Consider the following 21,561-nt stretch of genomic DNA (forward strand, 5'->3'; position numbering starts at 1 on the left):
GTTCACCCACACGGCATCTCAAAGACTTGGCGGTTGGAACCAAAAATCTAAAATCTGGACTAATCAGACCAAAGGACAGATTTCCACCGGTCCAATGTCCATTGCTTGTGTTTCTTGGCCCAAGCAAGTCTTCTCTTCTTATTGGTGTCCTTTAGTAGTGGTTTCTTTCCAGCAATTTGACTGACACATGCAGTCTCCTCTGAACAATTGATGTTGAGATGTGTCTGTTACTTGAACTCTGAAGCATTTATTTTGGCTGCAATTTCTGAGGCTGGTAACTCTAATGAACTTATCCTCTGCAGCAGAGGTAACTCTGGGGTCTTCCATTCCTGTGGCGGTCCTCATGAGAGCCAGTTTCATCATAGCCCTTGACGGTTTTTGCAACTGCACTTGAAGAAACTTTCAAATTGCTTAACATTTTCAGGATTAACTGACCATGCCTTAAAGTAATGATGGACTGTCGTTTCTCTTTGCTTATTTGAGCTGTTCTTGCCATAATATGGACTTGGTCTATTACCAAGTAGAGCTATCTTCTGTATACCCCCCCCCATATCTTGTCACAACACAACTGATTGGCTCAAACGTATTAAGAAGGAAAGAAATTCCACAAATTAACTTTTAACAAGGCACACCTGTTAATTGAAACACATTCCAGGTGACTACCTCATGAAGCTGATTGAGAGAATGCAAAGAGTGTGCAAAGCTGTCAAGGCAAATTGTGGCTACTTTGAAGAATCTAAAATATGAAATATATTTAGATTTAACACTTTTTTTGGTTACATGATTCCATATGTGCTATTTCATAGCTGTGGCGTCTTCACTATTATTATACAATGTAGAAAATAGTAAAATAAAGAAAAACCCTTGAATGTGTAGGTGTGTCCAAACTTTTGACTGGTACTGTATATGTTGCATCTATAGCCTACTACTAGTTTATAAAGATAATGCACACATTTTCAGATAGACGGCATAAGAGGCCCATGGAATCTGTGGCCTACAACCAGTGCAAAAAGATAATGCACTACATTACAGATAGGGGGCATAAGAGGCCCATGGAAAAGGACGAAGGTTCTCGTCATCTGAACGCCATTACCGTTCTCTGAGCAGCAGGATTTTATGCTTGCTTTCGTTGGTGGATGTTTTCCCGAAGTTTAGTAAAGACATGCTAAACTTTGGGAATGCCGATTGTTTATTAAAGTTTTTGAGTACGTGTTTTTCACAAAATTGCAACCACTTTTGAAAAAAGAAATGGATAATTTGACGTATTATCCAAATATTGTATTATTTATACCAGCATTTCTTTTGAAATTTTACAAACATACTGGTATGTTGAAGGCTGTTGTGTAGGCGATCTTTAAAGAAATACACGTAATAAAATACATATGTTATTGGAACTATTCTGAGTCTGCAAAATTTAAATGTGTCTCTTGTGCTGGGCAACGGGTTAAATACAGAGTTCGTGACTCCTTACTCCACCCACTCCATTCACTGCAGTCAGTGATGTAAAGTACTTCAATAAAAATACTTTAAAGTACTACCTATGTAGTTTTGGGGGGTAACTGTACTTTAATATTTATATTTTTTGATAACTTTTACTTTTACGTCACTACCTTCCTAAAGAAAATAATGTACTTTTTACTCCATACATTTTCCCTGACACCGAAAAGTACTCGTTATATTTTGAATGCTTAGCAGGACAGGAAAATGGTCCAATTCACGCACTTATCAAGAGAACATCCCTGGTCATTCTACTGCCTCTGATCTGGCGGACTCACTAAACACACATGCTTCGTTTGTAAATTATGTCTGAGCGTTGGAGTGTGCCACTGGCTATCCGTAAAATAAAATAACAAGAAAATAGTGCCGTCTGGTTTGCTTAATATAAGGAATTTGAAATTATTTATACTTTTACTTTTGATACTTAAATATATTTTAGCAATTACATTTACTTTTGATACTTAAGTATATTTAAAACAAATACTTTTGGACTTCTACTCCAGTAGTATTTTACATGAGTAATTTTCTATTAAGGTATTTTTACTTTTACTCAAGTATGACAATTAGGTACTTTTTCCACCACTGACTGCAATGCAATACACGGTATATGGGATACTTATTGGCTTGTAGGGAGAATTTTTTACCGGTCTCAGCTAAAGTGGAATGGGAAATAGTCAGTAGGGTCGAACACACCCAGCAGCACTTCGTTCAGACTGCAATTTTGAGAGAATGTTGTTGAGATCATTGTTGAGATCAAGACATTTGCAGGTAGCATTTCCTTCATGAAAGATTCTATAATGTTATATAATGTTTTGAAGCCAGTGTTGAAGCAATGGTTGTGTAGTCTGTCCTGTTTTCACTGCATCCAACTGTGAAATGTCTTGCATACCGCCCCAACAGATGCACACATGATGCAATCTCTATTGCACTCCACACTGCCCTTTCCCACCTGGACAAAAGGAATACATATGTTAGAATGCTATTCATTGACTACAGCTCAGCGTTCAACACCATAGTGCCCTCAAAGCTCATCACTATGCTAAGGACCCTGGGACTAAACACTTCCCTCTGCAACTGGATCCTGGACTTCTTGACGGCCCGCCCCCAGGTGGTAAGGGTAGGTAACAACACGTCCGCCACGCTGATCCTCACGGGGGCCCCTCAGGAGTGCGTGCTCAGCCCCCTTCTGTAGTCCCTGTTCACTCACGACTGCATGGCCAGGTACGACTCCAACACCATCATTAAGTTTGCAGATGACACAACAGTGGTAGGCCTGTTCACCGATAACGATGGGAGGAGGTCAGAGACCTTGCTGTGTGGTGCCAGGGTACTAACTTCTCTCTCAACGTGATCAAGACAAAGGAGATGATTGTGGACAACAGGAAAAGGAGGACCGAGCCCGCCCCCATTCTCGTCGACGGGGCTGTAGTGGAGTAGGTTGAGAGCTTCAAGTTCCTTGGTGTCCACATCGCCAACAAACTATCGTGGTCCAAACACACTAAGACAGTCGTGAAGAGGGCACGACAAAGCCTATTCCACCTCAGGAGACTGAAAATATTTGGCATGGGTTCTCAGATCCTCAAAAAGTTATACAGCTACACCATCGAGAGCATCCTGACTGACTGCATCACTGCCTGGTATGGCAACTGCTCGGCCTCCGACCGCAAGGCACTACAGAGGGTAGTGCGTACAGCCCAGTACATCACTGGGGCCAAGCTTCCTACCATCCTGGACCTCTATACCAGGCGGTGTCAGAGGAAGGCCCTAAAAATTGTCAAAGACTCCAGCCACCCTTGTCATAGACTGTTCTCTCTGCTACCGCATGGAAAGCGGTCTAGGTCCAAAAGTCTTCTTAACAGCTTCTACCCCAAGCCTTAAGACTCCTGAACAGCTAACCAAATGGCTACCCAGACTATTTGCATTGCCCCCCCCCCATTTTACGCTGCTGCTACTCTCTGTTTATTATCTATGCATAGTCACTTTAACTCTACCTACATGTACATATTACCTTAATTACCTTGACTAACTTGTGCCCCCGCACATTGACTCTGTACCGGTACCCCCTGTATATAGCCTCGCTACTGTTATTTTACTGCTGCTCTTGAATTTTCTTATTAAATTTTTTTTTTTTTTAAGTACAGTACTTATCTATTTTTTTACTTAACACTTATTATTCTTAAAACTGCATTGTTGGTTAAGGACTTGTAAGTAAGCATTTCACTGTAAGGTCTACTACACCTGTTGCATTTGGTGCATGTGACCATTTTAAAATATATTTTATTTGACTTCTGAATTGCTGATTTTGACTCATTAAATCAACTCAAATTAAATTGTATTGGTCACATACACGTGTTTAGCAGATGTTATTGCGGGTGTAGCGAAATGCTTATGCCTCTAGTTCCGACAGTGCAGCAATATCTAACAAGTAACATCTAACAATTTCACAACATATACCCAGTACACCCAAATCTAAGTAAAGGAATGGAATAAGAATATATACATTTATGGACGATCAATGTCAGAGCGGCATAGACTAAGATACAGTAGTATAGAATACAGTATATACATATGAGATGAGTAATGCAAGATACGTAAACATTATTAAAGTAACATTATTATTACTCATACTGTTTGCTTTATGTAATCTTTTGTGACAGTCTTTGAAAGCGGATGTTTTCTTCAGAAATGTCAAAACAGGAAAGACCTTACCCTCAAAGTGGTTAGGGAAATAGTTGGAATAACATCAATATCTGAATCTGACTCACAGGACTGTGCTTGCGCACTATCAGATATTCTGTGAAGGCCCTCATTACATAATTCATAAAAATGTATAACTCCTGCTGTATCCTCAATGTCTGTAGATTTTATAGAGATAATCTATATAGAGATTATTTTAAATTTAAGAGAGTCAAATATAAAATAGGCCCAGTGGTGTCTTTTGTTGGCATTTATCCCTGAATGACAGATTACTGAGCTCAATCTGTAGGTCAACCTCTCATTGCCAACTGATGGAAGATCAATAAAATAAGATGGGGATACAGGGTTTTGAATTACAGTGGTGACTTTTGACCTTACACAAGAAACATAAAGTACAAAAATATCTGGAGTGCTAGTCCAAATTGTTTGTCTACTGAGTATTACTGCGCATTTACTGAATGTGTGTGGTGCTTCTCCCTTTGTAATAATTTGCTTGAAAAGAATGTCAAGCGTGCCTTTAATGTTTGGAAGTCAAATGCTAAACATTTAAGTTTCTAATAAGACAAGGGCCAAGTAATAATCTTCTCACAAATTACAATTTGGAGAGATGGGCTATGATCCATGAATGTCCAAAACCCGTTTCCAAAAGGCAAACCTTTGGATTGATTGCGACCAACGTGGGTTTAAGACAGTTGTTGGAAGGCTATGCATTATTGGGGTTATATAAGCCTATAGCAACATAATTTTACTAGGATACTACCTCGAAAATATTTTATTTGTCAGGCCAAGCGATTGACCCCATGCAATATTTGGCACATGTCAAGGCTGGCCTTGGGCTGATTTAAATGTGTCAAGGTGGATCTATTACCACCACCATTAGGTTAATCTTGGTTGTTAACAGGTATGCCAGTCCATCATTGTTTACATTGTGTCTTTGTTTACATTTTATTTCACACTAGAAGCAAACAAGGCAAGGCAACAAAAAAAAGGTGTTCAAGTGTTTGTGTTACAACTGATTTTCAACACAACAACAGTACATTAAGTTACTGTTTTGGAAATAATATAACATGCAGGACTAAATGCATATGTCTAGAACACAGTGCCCATCCAAAACTAAACATATTTGGTTAGTAGAGACCCTACTGAGTATTTCCCACCCCACTTTAGCTGAGACAGGTAGAAAAGTTATCTCTCTGCAAGCCAATATATATCCCATGTACAATCTATTACAGTGTATTGCATTGGGGGCTATGGAGGGGGTGGAGAACGAAGTGCTGCTGGATATGTACGACACAGTCCCCCTCCAAAACGAACCATATTTGGTTTGTAGAGACCTCACTAGGTATTTCCCACTCCACTTTAACTGAGACAGGTAGAAACTTTTTCTCTAGCCAATATGTATCTCATGTACAGTTTATTGCAGTGTATTGCATTGGAAGCTATAGAGGGGGCGGAGTGAAAAGCCAGCAGCAGGCCATGGGACACAGTCCACCTCCAAAACTAAGCATATTTGATTAGTGGAGACCCTACTGAGTATTTTCCACCCCACTTTAGCTGAGACAGGTAGAAAAGTTTTCTCTCTACAGCCCAATACACTCAACATACCAGTGTCAACATTGTATTTTTTCATTATTGCTCTTAATGTTTTTAAAACCCTATGTTTTATTTGTTTTCATGAATGACTTATGGCATTTTCTTGTTGGCACAATAAAAGTGGCCACTGATTAAAATGCATTATCATTTGTATGAGTTATCCACGTTGCAAAGTTTTGAAATGCAGGCTTTTATTTTGAAGGTTTGAATATTACCATACAAAATGACGTCACTGTTTGTGCTGCTGGCAGAATACCTGGTTTGAGCGCCAGTCATTATTCTCTGGGCGGTTCCATTCTGTCTCAAGCAGCGGTCTAAACAAACCAAGACTAGCTCACCAAAGTAGCTGACAAAACACGAACATGGCGCCTACTTGCACCGACAGCTACCGATAAAAGAGTGTCGCGAACAAGTGGGAAACAAAGTTTTCAAATATTATCGAAGTGCACCCACTTTGTGCCTTCAGTGGTGGATTTGGTAATGTAAAACACGAACGGAATAGCTCGAGCGGGTGAAAGCTGCAAGTTGCCTACATGACAACATTGTCTCTTATAGTGTTGTAAAGAGCTGGTAAGTATTGCAGCCTGCCTCTTGGTTGGGGAACAAATCACGTTTTTTTTGGTTGGTTTCGGCGCTTTAAGTTGATCAATACAAGTGGATGAAATTTTACTTTGTCATGACGCAGTTTAACGATATGATACATTTTTTTAGACATTTCAAATTTCAAGTACTTTGCGTGAATATATTGCAAGAGCGGTGGTGGCATAGTAGTTTTTACTGCGCAACAGAAAGACAGGCAGCGTAATTGTATTTCCTTGCGCAAACTAACACATTTTGAGTCTCTTATTGAGAGTGAAATGTTTTGTTTTCAGACGCTGTCATGAGTGATCGGAAGTTGAAGTACTTCTAAGCCGTAGGCAAAGATGCAACAGTTGGAACATAATTCTTCCCCCGACCCCTGTAGTCTAGACCCCCATATACTATGACGGATCGGTTCTCCTGTACTGTTATCAAACGTTGCAGGTGCTTGGGTGTGCCAACACTCTCGATAGACTATTTATTGGCAGGCAAAACCAGCGTTTTTCTTTTGAAATATCTATTGAAATATATATTGCTTTCCCAACATGAAATTCTTTCTCTCAAAGATCAAGTCTAACAATCAGACTGACTTGTAACCGACCTATGGTATTTCCTTGTTATTTTCTGCTAATAATGCTATATTCTCCACTGGAAATCTGACTGGGAAAATAATGTATTTTTTTTATGCCGTAATGGAACTAAAAAACAAACATGCAGAGCATTTGTAGTAGCCTAGTAATTCCAGAACAATCCTCTACTACATTATTCAAAGTGTGGACCTCAGTTTAAGCTACAAGCCTTATTAGTGTGTTTACTAGACCTATATCCCCAATGACCTTTGTGACTGACTGTGCAATGTCTGCATTGTGTGACCCTGACTCCTTGCAGAGGACATGTGTTGTTGCCACAGTCATAAACCCGCCTATTTCTAGATTCTCTCAAATTGAAGATTTTAAACCTAACCTTAGGTTACCCTTAACCACACTGCTAACCTTATGCCTACTTGAATGTCTGTCTGAAGCTCTGTATAGGTTCCTGTCTATGTGCACTGTCTGTCACTGAGTGCAAGTCAGAGTGCTCACATATCTGTGGCTCAGCACTTGACTGATTGCCAGCAAGCAACTGAGGTGCTGCACTGACAATATGAATCAGTGTCATTCCTTACTTCCCACCTCCATGAGTCCTTCCAAGTGTGTGTGTGCCATGGCATCTCTGTGCCAGTCTGTGGCATCGGTCCCAGCAGGGCAAAAAGGATGGTATTTCACCACAGGTACTGTAGCCACATTTAGGTTTCCATTAGGGTAGCAAATATCAATGCAGTTTGTGACACTAAATTCCCTCACTCTTGTGAGGGAGGAACATGATCTGACTTGTCTCAGAGCATGAGAAACAACGCACTATGCAACTATGATTCAATCTATTCAGATTTGTTGCTTGCACATCTTTTCAGCCCAACCCCTGGAATGCACTGAAATGCTGCTTTTGTAGCAAGTTTCACCCTTGTCCTAACTATATGTCTCCTGTGAGGGTATTGGAGTACATTTTTCCCCATTTCAGTGTTCTAAACTGGGTCATGTGCCCCAGGTGGGTGTTTGTCTTTGGCTGCTTTTACACAAGCAGTCCAATTCAGATTTTTTTTTCTTCTCACAATTATTGGCAAAAGATCTGATTGGTCAAAAGATCAATAACTGTGCAAAATATCAGAACTGTGCTGCTTGTGTAAACATAGCCAGTGTCTTTGTACATGTGTTTATTTAACTTCTACTTGTGTGCCACAACTAGGTGCCAGGTCTGTGACGGGAAATGAGGAAGTAAGGGAACCTTAACGGACAGGGCTCAACGGTTACCGGGCACCACTACTAGGCATTGTGGGTAGAAGAAAAGTAATAGTTCATTGGTACTGCAGCTACTTAGGTAGGACTTCTCATGTGAAAGAGAAATATGACACCATTTATATGCGTCACTTGCGCATGCAGTTTAGGTCCATAGTGTGAACAGGGGCAGAGTGCATTTTGCCATCTCATATGTGGGTAGTGGAAATAGAGATTGTCGCTCGTTATGTGTGAAGCAGATGAGAAGTACAGTATGAATCACTTCAGTCTCATAATTGACTTATAGCAAGAGTTCATATGAGGGTATTTAGTTTTTAAAACAAGACGTGTGCACATCACACACAGTCAGGAAGTAGTTTATAAATGGAGATGGTTCTCCAACTTTGCTAAAGCATGATTGAAAGAATCAGGTGACTTGTTCATTTCCTTTGTGACTCGCATGACTCGCATGTCTCTGTACTGTAGTCTTTGTCCTCAACTTTCAATGGATCTGGGACCATTTTGTCTATCGCTGTAGTTAGCGAGAGCAGTGAATTTTTCCACCTCCCTGTGGAAAGAATGCTTTTTGTCTGGCTGCTCGTCACACTCGAGGAAGGAGGCAGTGAGTCTTGTGACATTTCAGCTGAGCTTTCCTTCACCCCTCAGCTACCTCTGTCTGATTCCAAGGACCTGTACTTTATCTGTCAAGGACAACCACAAGCATTGTAATGGCACCAGAGCCATTATATAAAAAATATTGCAATCAAGCTTTTTCCAAGTCTATTTTAGCCTTTCTCTCTTCTCTTTCCTTTTCTATCTCATTTTCTCAGTCTCACACTCTCTCCTGCTGATGGCCATCTGTTTGACTTATGATGACTAAGATGGTATTTTTTTTTCTCTCTCTCTCTATACCTCGTTTATCTGCTGATAGTCATATGTCAGGCAGATGGTCAATAGGACTAGCCTTGTATTTATTCTGTAGCTCCTACAGCCAACACACAGCCCTCACAGGCAGTAGATGACGTCACACCCCACAGCGTAAATCTTTTATCAGACTTGTATGTAAAGCATGTCTGCTGTTGGAAATGTTGGCGGAATGTGCTTGACATTACGTGAAAATTAAACAAAAATGTGGCAGTACTATATTTCACAGTGCTAGACTTTCAGTTGTAAACAAAGCTGTCTTAGAATGTCACACAGAGCAAGAACCTACTTTTGGGTGCGGTTGTGAGGCCGGTTGGATGTACTGCCAAATTCTCTAAAATGACAGAGGCGGCTTATGGTAGAGAGATGAACATTAAATTCTCTGGCAACAGTTCTGGTGGACATTACTGCAGTCCGCATGCCTATTGCACGTTCCCTCAACATTTGAGACATCTGTGGCATTGTGTTGTGACAAAACAAGGTGCACGTGTGTAATGATCATGCTGTTTAATCAGTTTCTTGATATGCCACACCTGTCAGATGGATGGATCATCTTGGCAAAGGAGAACTGCTCACTCACAGGGATGTAAACCACATTTGTGCAGAACATTTGAGAGAAATACGCTTTTTGTCCGTGGAACATTTATTTCAGCTCATGAAACATGGGGACAACAATTTACATGTTGCGTTTATATTTTTGTTAAGTATAATTTGGTCTCCTGAGAAAATAAGCTAATTGATTGCACGCAAATTGACAATTTTAATGTATAGGATTCATATAATATTCTAGTTGATCGCTAAACAGATCTGTTAACTCAACGATAAAGTCTTGTTTCTATTTTAGTTTTATTTCTCTAGCGCTGTTGACGGTAGGTGCACCTGATTCAGCTTCCCTGCGCGCCGGGTCGGCAAAGTTTTCCGATTTTTGAACCATTTCATGTGTCTGAAGGTACAAACTCTGCTTTCCCGTCAGGCCCGGTGAGTAAATCAAGTGCACTATAGGCCTACCACTGGTCAATCGGATGGCTCAGGTTACCGTGTCTGCAGTAAGGTAGTAGGCGTAAAAGAAAGTTACAGCAAAGTTGATACTGTGAGATTTCTAAACTTTTAAAGCCATCACTAGAAAGGCTGTCAACGAATACAACAAAGAGCTGCTGGTTTTATGAGTAAGTTCATGTTTAATTTCTTACACAATTTCAACACTTTTATATAAGCCATAAAATGTACATTCATCCTACTGCCACTTGCGCTACAACCAGCACTGCAGCTGTAATGAATCAGTAGGAAAGTGTACCGATAGGCTTGCGTTGTTGTTGTGTTATTAGCGGCTTTGGTCTTTTTTTAATGTCGAGGAATATTTCACTGTCTCTGTTTTTTATAGGAGTAACAACATGAATTTGTGCATGAGGCAGAAATAATGTGGCGCAACTCAGAGTTTCCCCATCAGCTGGAACACGGTGTTCCTTTTTGGTCAGTGTCAGAGGAGGAAATGGAGAGCGGAGGGGCGATGAGAGGCGGGCCCTCAGTCTGCTGCTCTCTCCTTCCACTGAGACCGACCATCAGATGCAGGCATCATCAGCCCAGTAAAATGTAAAGTAAATTATTTACTCACCTGGATTAACCTGGTCAGTCTAGTCAAATGGCCAATTTGGGTGCAATTAATTAGCTTAATTTCAAAGATCAAATTAGATTTCAACAAAATATTTCAGAACAATCTGTGATGGTGGTTGTCATGGCTTGATGAAATAACATGGAACGACCCAGATGTGTCATTCAAATGACCCTCATATTTAGTCAGTGGACCAACCCCATGTTCGTGTCACTCAGACCCCGGTCACAAAGTCCTTTTGACTCCAACTGGTAGTCTGCATGTCTTCTCTTTCTATAGCTGGTAGTGAAGGGAGAACTCCACTTGGAAAGCCATACATATGCATTGAGACATTGTGCTCTTGCATACTAATTTGTGCACTGTATTGTAGCCTATTGGATTGAACTTGTGCTGATTATCTGTTTTTGGGCTCTTATGCCTGCCTGAGATGCAACATGAAATTGCCTTGTCCTTGGAAAAACTCATCACTTTTGACACACCTTTTCATAGAATTGGTGCGTGGGAGGTTTACAACTTGTGGTGCATAGAATTGATTTTTCTGCCGCCTTCTCTCTCGACTGTTGCATATGCTCTGTCTGTTGAAACAGATGATGCTCTGGTGTGAAATCTGACAATTTACTAGGACCTGGAACCTTTCCTGTTTCTTGAATGAAGATTTAGCAATATGACATTATCATACCCAGAAATCAACAACGGCTGTTTTAGGGCTATGTGCACACTGTATGTTTGTGAATTGCGGTATTACAGCAGAAGACTGTCTTATCATCATTGTTCATGTCAGTAGTAGGTTACAGGCTATGTTTTTAGACTGAATTACCTATTTTGCTGCGGCTCTTTTGCTTTGCTTTGTCTCACACGTCAGAAATATTGACTGTTGACCCATCCGGCGGATAAGAAAAGGTGTCTGTTCGTCAGTAATTGCGGGGAAAGTTCTGTCGTATTGCCCTCTCTGTCAAGAACTAGAAAGATGTGAACCACTCGTAATTCAGTGAAGACTATGCTTATTTTCCAGGTTGGCTAGGATAATGCATTAGCCTAGCCAACCTGAGCTGTGTAATATATTAGTCTGGATGCACTTGGTTACCCAGAGCAGGGAAACATCAGGAGTTCAATCTGACTTCTGTCAACAGGTTGCCTGCGCTTAAGAACAGGTGGTCCTGGACTACGTTTAATCGCTCTTTGGCCCAGTCGTGGATTTTCTCTCGTCTTGTTTTGCCAATTCTGCTGGATGGCCGCATCATTTCCTCCAGCTACGTAGACAGGTTTGTTTTCCATTTTGCTGCAAATTGCAGATGATGAGGCCTTATGCCTTTTGGCAAAGTGTTATAATAAGCTAATAGATATTTTCCCCTTTAACTGTGCACATCGGTGACATTTTGCGGATTGCTGCCTAATGTGTCTGGGAAAGGATTTGCAGTTCGGGGGGGGTCTGTGTTTTTGTCATCATGACCTTCTTCGTGAGTTCTTCTCAGTTCTGATTGACAAGTAATAACGTGGTAAACAACATCCATTGCTGATTGCCTCATTGGCTGGAATGAGTAGGCTCAGGGATAGGCCTCAGTGTTGTTGGCCTAGCTCTCACTGAGTGGGGAATGTCTTGTGCATACTGAAATCTCTCAATGCATGCATCTTCTCCCCCCTCCAACGCACCCTGTTATTTTCTTTACTCTTAACCCAAAAACTGATGTAGTGAGATGTCCTCTTCAGCATAGGAAAAGTTAACATCTTCTCACAATGCATTGTTTTGATTCATTAACAACACATTGTTTTGGTAATTACAAACTGCAGTTGGAATCCCAGCACACACATACCTCTGCCTCTGATCTGCTGGAATAATTGAGCCATGTCTGAACAGACTCAAGGTTGTCTGCTGTCAATGGCCACACGCGCATGCACGCAAGCACAGACTTACACACACACACACACACACCAGGGTTTCCGGTAGTCAGTAATAGCCAGCTTTTACCCCCCCAAAAATGATAAAAAGCCGATAAATAAAACTGCCGCTGACCAATTGTCCGGGAGAAAGAAAAAAATATCCCATTGCAAAATTATGCTTTTTAGCCAATTCATTGATGGAAATACCAGTCGATGGAAATATATTTGACCGGTCATGCTTATATGTTAATTTGTGGAATTAAATTGGCGCGTGTGTATTAGTCATTATGTTCATCCTATTTGCATAGCATACATATACAGAGCTTATGAGTGGGAAAATTGGTCAGACAGTGCGAAGCTGCTCAAACAGCTAATTTGTTGGTTCTGGTGTGAAACGTGCTTTTATAAACCCAATCATTGCATAACAATTTTAAAATGCAATCGAGTGTTAACAGTTTTGATGGCCACGATTTAAAGAGCTACTATTTGTATTAATTAAAGTGCGCTTCCCATTCGCCATTCAAGTGCAACGGTAGGCAGACTTCAGCGCATCACACACCACTGCAATGAGCTGGAGGCATTATGCACTTTTGAAAACTTATACTTAATTGTTTGACACCAAAACATTTTACTTCATTATGAGACGTGTCTTACCTTGCTTCAAAGTAAAATCTGACCATAGAAACGTAAAGGCAATTATTTTAAAGACTAATAAAATCAGTAGCCTATTTCTCTCATGCTCTAATGGTTTTCAAATAAACTTTCTTTCATTGTCCAGCAGCAAAAGGCATAATTCTAGTCATGTTAGCAACCCATGCTAGTTGTATCTTTAGATCTCCCCTATTTATAAATTTCTAACGGATATTTTGATCTCTCACATGAAACCGTTTGCGTTTGACTACTGTGGTTGCATTATGGAATGAACGTTTTGCGCACTTAAAATGTGAAGAAATAATATTTTTTAAACATTTTAAGCAAAACGTTCTGATCTGTTGCATCAGCCTCATTATTTAAAATAAATAAATAATGTTATGAAGCCTAGTCGCACTGGTTGTATGAATTTGGGATCTATATTCCCACAACTATCCCAGAGTTTGGAATAGGCTATTTCTTTCTTGCACAGAACATGCTGACCAATAGAATATGCTGACCAACTTTTCTACTGTGGGGGATATTCGTTTGACATAAACTAGTGATTTCGCCGTTCGTTACTCGTCTTGCTGGCTGAGGAAAAGTAAATATGGCAGTAATTCCAACGAGGGTGCCGATAGACATTTGGCTCCCAAGCAACTTTGCCGTATTTAAAAAAAAAAAAAATTAAAAAAAAATTCTTTCTCACATTTATTAGATCAGAGCAGCGGTACCTAACCAGCATTTCGACCAGAAATATGACTTTCCTGAATTGGATCCTTTGTCCGTACCCTCCTAGGCAGATCTACTTATCCCAAAGCCTGCTTCAAAACACCGCCAGCGGAGAAGAGGTATTCGGAGTGGACTTTTAGTCCGACTCAGTAGGTGTGCAAACCATCCACCGCTTCAAACGTCAGTACAGAGACAAAGTGGAGTCGCAATTCAACGGCTCAGTCATAAGACATATGTGGCAGGGACTCCAAACAGTTATCGATTATGAAGGGAAAACCAGCCATGACGTCTTGCTACCGGACAAGCTAAACACCTTTGTCCCCTTCGAGGACTGTGAGCTATTGTTCTCCGTGGCCGATGTATGACATTTAAGCGTGTTAACCCTCGCAAGGCTGCCGGCCCAGACGGCATCCCTAGCCGCGTCCACAGAGCATGCACAGACCAGCTGGCTGGTGTATTTACAGACATATTCAATCTCTCCCTATCCCAGTCTGCTGTCCCCACATGCTTCAAGATGGCTACCATTGTTCCTGTACCCAAGAAAGTGAAGGGAACTGAACTAAATGATTATCGCCCCGTAACACTCAATTCTGTCATCATGAAGTGCTTTGAGAGGCTAGTTAAGGATCATATAACCTCCACCTTACCCGACACCCTAGACCCTCTGCAATTTGCATACTGCCCCAATAGATACACGGATGAGGCCATTGCACTGCACACTGCCCTTCGTCTGTACAAGAAGAATACCTATGTAAGAATGCTGTTCATCGACGACAGCTCAGCATTCAACTCCATAGTATCCTCCAAGCTCATCATTAAGCTCGAAGCCCTGGGTCTGAACCCCGCCCTGTGCAACTGGGTCCTGGACTTCCTAACGGACCACCCCCAGGTGGTGAAGGTAGGCAACAACACCTCCACTACGCTGATCCTGAACACAGGGGCCCCACAAGGGTGTGAGCTGAACCCCCTCCAGTCCTCCCTGTTCACCCATGACTGCGTGGCCACGCACGTCTCCAACTCAATCATACATTTTTGCAGATGACGCAACAGTGATAGGGCTGAGTTCCTACAACGACGAGACAACCTACAGGGAAGAGGTGAGGGCCTTGGCGGAGTGGTTCCAGGAAAACATCTCCCTCAACGTCAACAAAACAAAGGAGCTGATCGTGGTCTTTAGGAGACAGCAGAGGGAGCACCCCCCCCCCATCCACATCGATGGGGCCGAAGTGGTTGAGCTATTCAAAAGCTTGAAGTTCCTCAGCATACACATCACTGACAATCTTAAAGAGTCCACCCACACAGACAATGTGGTGAAGAAGGCGCAACAGGAGGCTGAAGAAATTTGGCTTGGCCCCTAAGACCCTCACAAACTTTTACAGCCTGTCGGGCTGTATCACCGCCTGGTACAGCAACTGCACCGTCCACAACCAGAGGACTCTCCAGAGAGGGGTGCGGTCTTCCCAACGCATCACCGGAGGTAAACTACCTGCCCTCCAGGACACCTACAGCACCCGATGTCACAGGAAGGCTAAAAAGATAATGAACGACATCAACCACCCAAGCCGCGGCCTGTTCGCCCCGCTACCATCCAGGAGGCGAGTTCAGTACAGGTGCATCAAAGCTGGGACCGAGAGACTGAAAAACAGCTTATATCTCAAGGCCATCAGATTGTTAAACAATCACCACGAGCCGGCCTCCGCCCTGTACCCTGCCTTGAACTTTAGTCTCTTACCCCCCCCCCCCCCCCCATTTACGCAACCCTGCACCTTAGAGGCATGTCCTTAGAGGCAGGCCCTATGTACATAGACATGGAACACTGGTCACCTTAATGTTTACATACAGTTTTACTCACTTCATTTGCGTATATACTGTATTCTAGAGAAGGCCTATCCTATTTAACAATTGCTGTAAATCTTTTTATTAATTTTATTAACCTTTATTTAACCCTTGTGTGGTCTTAAGAGTCAAAAATGACCCGCCAGTATTTTTAACATTAGAGAGAACTTGAAATTTGATGACTTCCTAGAGTGACCCCAACATTAGAAAAAGTTAAACATCGCCTTCATATTTCCATGAAAGCTGTACACCACCAGGGTATAAAGATTGTCTTAGGGCAGTTATAAAATCATTTACACACCACAAAAAAACGAAAAGAGACACACACACACACACACACAATGAGAAATTGAGATTGTGTGCTACTGATTGAACTTGAACTTTCTTGTGCATGTGCAGCATCTCCCCTCCACGACCCCACACATGACTCAAGTTCACAGACAAAATAAAAACTATTTCAGACAAAATAAACATTCTTGAAAGCATAGTTTACTAATGGGGAATGCAGTCAGAGGCTATAAAGGTGCTGCAAATGACAGTCGTCCCCCCCCCGTTCTCTCTTTGCTGAAGCCACGAGTGCACGTTTCAGTGCCCAACAGGTCATTGGTCAGATTTTTTCAGATGTCCAGGAGGAACAAGTGAACAATGATTTAGAAGAGGTAGTATCTGAAGAAGAAGATGGGGAAGAATATAACCCAGAGCATGATGCATCATCTTCAGATGAAGAAATCCCCCAAGCTGAAAGAGAGACATTTTTGTCAAAGAACAGCAAAATAACATGGTCCTTGTCACCGAATGACAACCAGGGCATGATGCCAGCACAAAATGTAATAAGGATGACCCCAGGGCCCACAAGACATTCTACATGTTCATCACACCAGTCATCAAAAAAATCTTCATGGCGATGACAAATTTGGAGGGTTTCTGTAAATATGCAGACAAATGGAAAAGGATGGATGAGATTGACCTGCATGCCTATTTAGGGCTGCTAATCTTAGCGGGTGTGTATAGGTCCCGAGGCGAGGCTACATGTAGTCTCTGGAATGCAGAGAGTGGAAGGGTGATTTTCCATGCCACTGAAAGTCTTTCACACTTTCTCAAGAATGCTACGATTTGATAACTGTGAGTCAAGACCTGCAAGACATTTGAGAGACAAACTGGTGGCCATAAGAGAGGTCTGGGAGAAGTGGGTGGAGCGTCTGTCATACCTCTACAACCCTGGGCCTGAAGTAACAGTGGATGAGCAACTGGTTCCATTCAGAGGTACATTTTATTTTCATATCTGTAATCAAAGTGATTTACGCTGTTAATTTTATTATGTATTGCTGTAATATCATTGATTTGTGATTTTGTTTTCTGTGACACTGATACTAATTACTGATAGTCATCTCTTTTGTCAAAGGTTCGCTGTCCTTTCTGGCAGTATATGGCCAGCAAAGTATGGCATCAAGATTTGGATGACCTGTGGCGCACAATCCAGCTACGCTTGGAAGATGCAGGTCTACACAGGGATGCCGACCAGTGGAGGCCCGGAGAAGAACCAGGGGACGCAGGTTGTGCTTGATGGACTGAGGGGGCACAATGCCACGTGACAACTTCTTCCTCTTATGAACTCAGCCAGCTGCTCCTGAAGAGGAAGACCACCATGGTTGGCACAGTTAGAAAGAACAGGCCTGAGCTCCCCCCTGCGTGGACATCCTGGACAAGGTGATTGGAACTTACAGCTGCAGAATGATGACTGCCCGCTGGCCCCTGGTTATCTTCCATAACATCATTGATGTGTCCTCATACAATGCCTTCGTGATATGGAACAAGATCAACCCTACCTGGATGCCTGATAAGTGGAACAAGAGGAGGGTGTTCCTGGAGCAGCTGGGAAAGGCACTTGTAACCCCACACATTCAAAGAAGGGAGTGCCTCCCCCGCACTGCAGCCTCTGCAACGCTTGTGAAAGCTATTCAGGGGTCTGAATCTTGTCCTGATCCACCTGAGGCTGGAGCAGGCAAGAGGAGGATATGCCAATTCTGCCCCTAAAGAAGGACTGTAAAACAAATACTATATGCTGCACATGTGATAAATACATCTGCAAAGTCCATGCACACACACTTGCATGCTGTCCTACATGTGCTAATTAGTTGATTGATTAATGTTCTTCACATTTTTGTTTTGTATCTATCTTATTTTATTCTTATTGTTGTTTGTCCCCACCCACAAGGTGTATAATGGTTAAAAAAATGGGATGAAGACTAGTATTTTGTAGTTGAAATCCTCATTGTATAGTGTATATAATAGTATATCACTATCTTGCCAAAAACGTTCAAGACTGTTGTTTCCCTTCAATAAAATGCATTCAAAACTACTTTCTGCACACTTCTGCTACTTTCTTAGGCTCTACAAGTGCAATCTCTTGCTAAACAATTAATGTTTACACCTCTGCAGTACCTTTTTAGCAGTAATAATGAACCTCTACTTTAGTAAAGAGAACAATTTATGACAGGTGTGTTGTAATAAAAACGAGTGGTGTCCACTGATTAAATGCATTCTTTCTGCATTGTGAAGAAGGGAACCCCACATATTCACAAAGTTTGTGATGAATTACTGCTTGTTTCATCATGCAAAATAGCTAGCTTTATTTTAGTGAAGGTGGGTCATTTTTGGCCCATAGGACAAAGGGAGAATACAGAATGTTGAGACTACACAAGGATTAACTAGGCAAGTCCGTTAATAACAAATTATTATTTACAATGATGGCCAACCCCGGCCAAACCCTGGACAACGCTGGGCCAATTGTGCGCCGGCCCATGGGACTCCCAATCACGGCCGGATGTGATGCAGCCTGGATTCGGACCAGGGACCACAGTGTACATAAACTATTCTATCCTGTGTATTCTTCAGATATACTACATAATCTATCCATATATTGTCCATAATGTCTATACGTCCCATCATGACCAAAAGTATGTGGACACCTGCTCGTCCAACATCTCATTCCAAAATCATGGGCATTAATATGGAGTTGGTCCCTCTGTGCAGCTATAACAGCTTCCACTCTTCTGGGAAGGCTTTCCACTAGATGTTAGAACATTGCTGTGGGGACTTGCTTCCATTCAGCCACAAGCATTCGTGAGGTCGGGCACTGATGTTGGGCGATTTGGCCTGGCTCGCAGTCGGTGTTCCAATTCATCCCACACTTTGTCATGCTGAAACAGGAAAGGGCCTTCCCCAAACCATTTCCACAAAGTTGGAAGCCCAGAATTGTCTAGAATGTTATTGTATTCTGTAGCGTTAAGATTTCCCTTCACTGGAACTAAGGGTCCTAGCCCGAACCATGAAAAAGAGCCCCAGACCATTATTCCTGCTCCACCAAACTTTACAGTTGGCACTGCATTTGGGCAGGTAGCGTTCTCCTGGCATCTGCCAAACCCAGATTCGTCTGTCGGACTGACAGATGGTGACGCGTGATTCCTTCAGCGAGAGGGTCTTCCTCTGACACTGCCTGGTATAGATGTCCTGGATGGCAGGGAACTCTGCTCCAGTGATGTGCTGGGCCGTATGCACTACCCTCTGTAGCGCCTTGCGGTCGGATGCCAAGCATTTGCCATACCAAGTGCTGATGCAGCCAGTCAAGATGCTCTCAATGGTGCAGCTGTATATCTTTTTGAGTATATGAGGGCCCATGCCACATTTTCAGCCTCCTGAGGGGAAGAGGCATGGTCGTGCCCTCTTCACGACTGTTGGTGTCTGTGAACTATGATGGATCCTTAGTGATGTGGACACCGAGGAACTTGACGCTCTTGACCCACTCCACTACAGCCCAGTTGATGTGACTGGGGGTGTGCTAGGACCTCCGTTTCCTGTAGTCCATGATCAGCCCCTTTTGTCTTGCTGACATTGAGGGAGAGGTTGTTGTCCCGTCACCACACTGCTAGATCTCTGACCGATCAGGCCTGCCACTGTTGCGTCGTCTGCAAACTTAATGATGGTGTTGGAGTTGTGCGTGGTCATGGGTGAACAGGGAGTACAGGAGGTGACTAAGCACGCACCACTGTGGGGCCCCCGTGTTGAGGGCCAGCATGGTGGATGTGTTGTTACCACACACACACACAGCCTTTTGCTGTGGGGTTTTCAGCTCTTTTTTTCCCCCCATTAAAAGCCTGATTCCTCCTCCAGACGAGAACACATGGTTATCCTGTTCTTTTCAAATGGGGTTTTTGTTGCTGCCTTATCCCGGCTCTGTGCCGCAGACACCATACTGTGATGACAGGTGGCAGGGCCACTATTTTGCCATGGGCTCTGTGGAGACTACAGCCATGGAGTGGTACTTTAGAGAGACATGGGTCCCGCACTTATGAGGTGTAAGTCCAAGCTGTCACCAGATTGATGAAAGGGGCCACATACCATACGTTTTGGGCTGGCTTTACATAATATGCTGTTGCGTGTTGTATATGAAAGTCTTCCAAAGGATATTCCATTTAAAAATCAATATACCGATTCCTAAAGTTATGTGGATGAGACAAAAACACACATTGTGCTTCTCTTTCTATAATGTAGGTTAGAATTGTCAGAGCAATATTTGCTGTGTGAACTGGAATGAGCCTCAAGTTGATGTGAATTCATTTGCTTTGCTGGACCTCAGGAGCCTCTGGATAGTGGTTTGTGTTATATCTGTGTTCTATTTGACGCCCTGGAGATATTGTTGAATCCAGTAAGTGATTGGTCATAAGTATTGTTTGCTTATAGTACTCTAAAAGGGAAGGTGGCTTACTAAATTGTGTAGTGTAGGTTTTCAAGACAGTAATTTAGATCGGTGAAAATCAGACATGTTATAGGTTCATGTTATTGTAACATATTCAAATGTTCTTAAACATTTGTCTAGAGAGAAATGTCTGCTTTGGTAGGCAAACTGTCAGTCTTTTCTGTGATATGCTCATATTTCTCTGTATGACAGTGTTGTGTGTGTCACTCACTGCCATTGCCATTCTCCTCAGACAAGTTGGTCCCCGGTCTCCAGTGAATGGAGCTTCATGACAGAGCCTCTGCTCTGCTGGAATAATTGAGACAGGCTTGTCTGAACAGATACAAGACTGTCTGCTGTCCATGACCACACACACACACACACACACACACAGAAGAGCCCCCACCCCCCACAAGACCTAGCGTCCAGGGTCTGTTGTGTGACAGGAATGAGATGACTGACTGTAGAGGAGACCATTGGGGATGGAGTTGGGGGTGTTCCACTCCGTACAGCTCATGCTGAAGAGTGAACCACTCTATAACCCTATAGATATTTGCCCCTACAGCTTATGTGCTTGATTTATGTGGATCTTGCTTATAAGATGACAACGTAAAATCATTAACGTTATAAGAGTGCTTGGGAGAGTCTAGAGTGCTGTTAAAATTGGACGATAGCTTGGCACTTGGCACAATATGTGTGTGGTGAGGGTTCCTAGAAGAGTCCTCCTCTGCCTGAGGGCCGTTGGACTGGCGTTGCTGGCTTTTGTCAGGTTTTCAAGTTGAGACCAGCACCACAGCCAAGAATCATGACCTTCTGTAATACACAGGCATAGAGGGGCCTGGCCCCCTTTTCCCTGTGAATGGAATGACTCAATGGAGAGTAAAATATAATGAGTGAGGAATTGGCCAGCATGCACCCCACCCCCCCTGTTGACCAATGGCTAAAGCCAAGGGGACCTTCTGCCATATTGCTTACAGCAGGGCCATGTTCATAAGGGCACAGTGTAGTGAAATGTTCAGGTAGTGCCTCATCCATTTATA

General features: G+C 42.5%; 1 protein-coding gene across 3 annotated transcripts in view; it reads left to right on the forward strand.

Moving 5' to 3' along the window:
- Positions 1 to 6,057: 6,057 nt before the first annotated feature.
- LOC106577584 (DENN domain-containing protein 4C) overlaps positions 6,058 to 21,561 on the forward strand; it is an 80,609-nt gene continuing 65,105 nt past the window's right edge. For all 3 annotated transcript variants that reach the window (XM_014155754.2, XM_045701340.1, XM_014155755.2), the window contains exon 1: positions 6,058 to 6,357. The gene's annotated coding sequence lies outside the window, so the exon portion shown is untranslated. The remainder of the gene's footprint in view (positions 6,358 to 21,561) is intronic.

Source organism: Salmo salar, chromosome ssa18, assembly GCF_905237065.1.
Source record: "Salmo salar chromosome ssa18, Ssal_v3.1, whole genome shotgun sequence".
Classification (NCBI taxonomy): domain Eukaryota; kingdom Metazoa; phylum Chordata; class Actinopteri; order Salmoniformes; family Salmonidae; genus Salmo; species Salmo salar.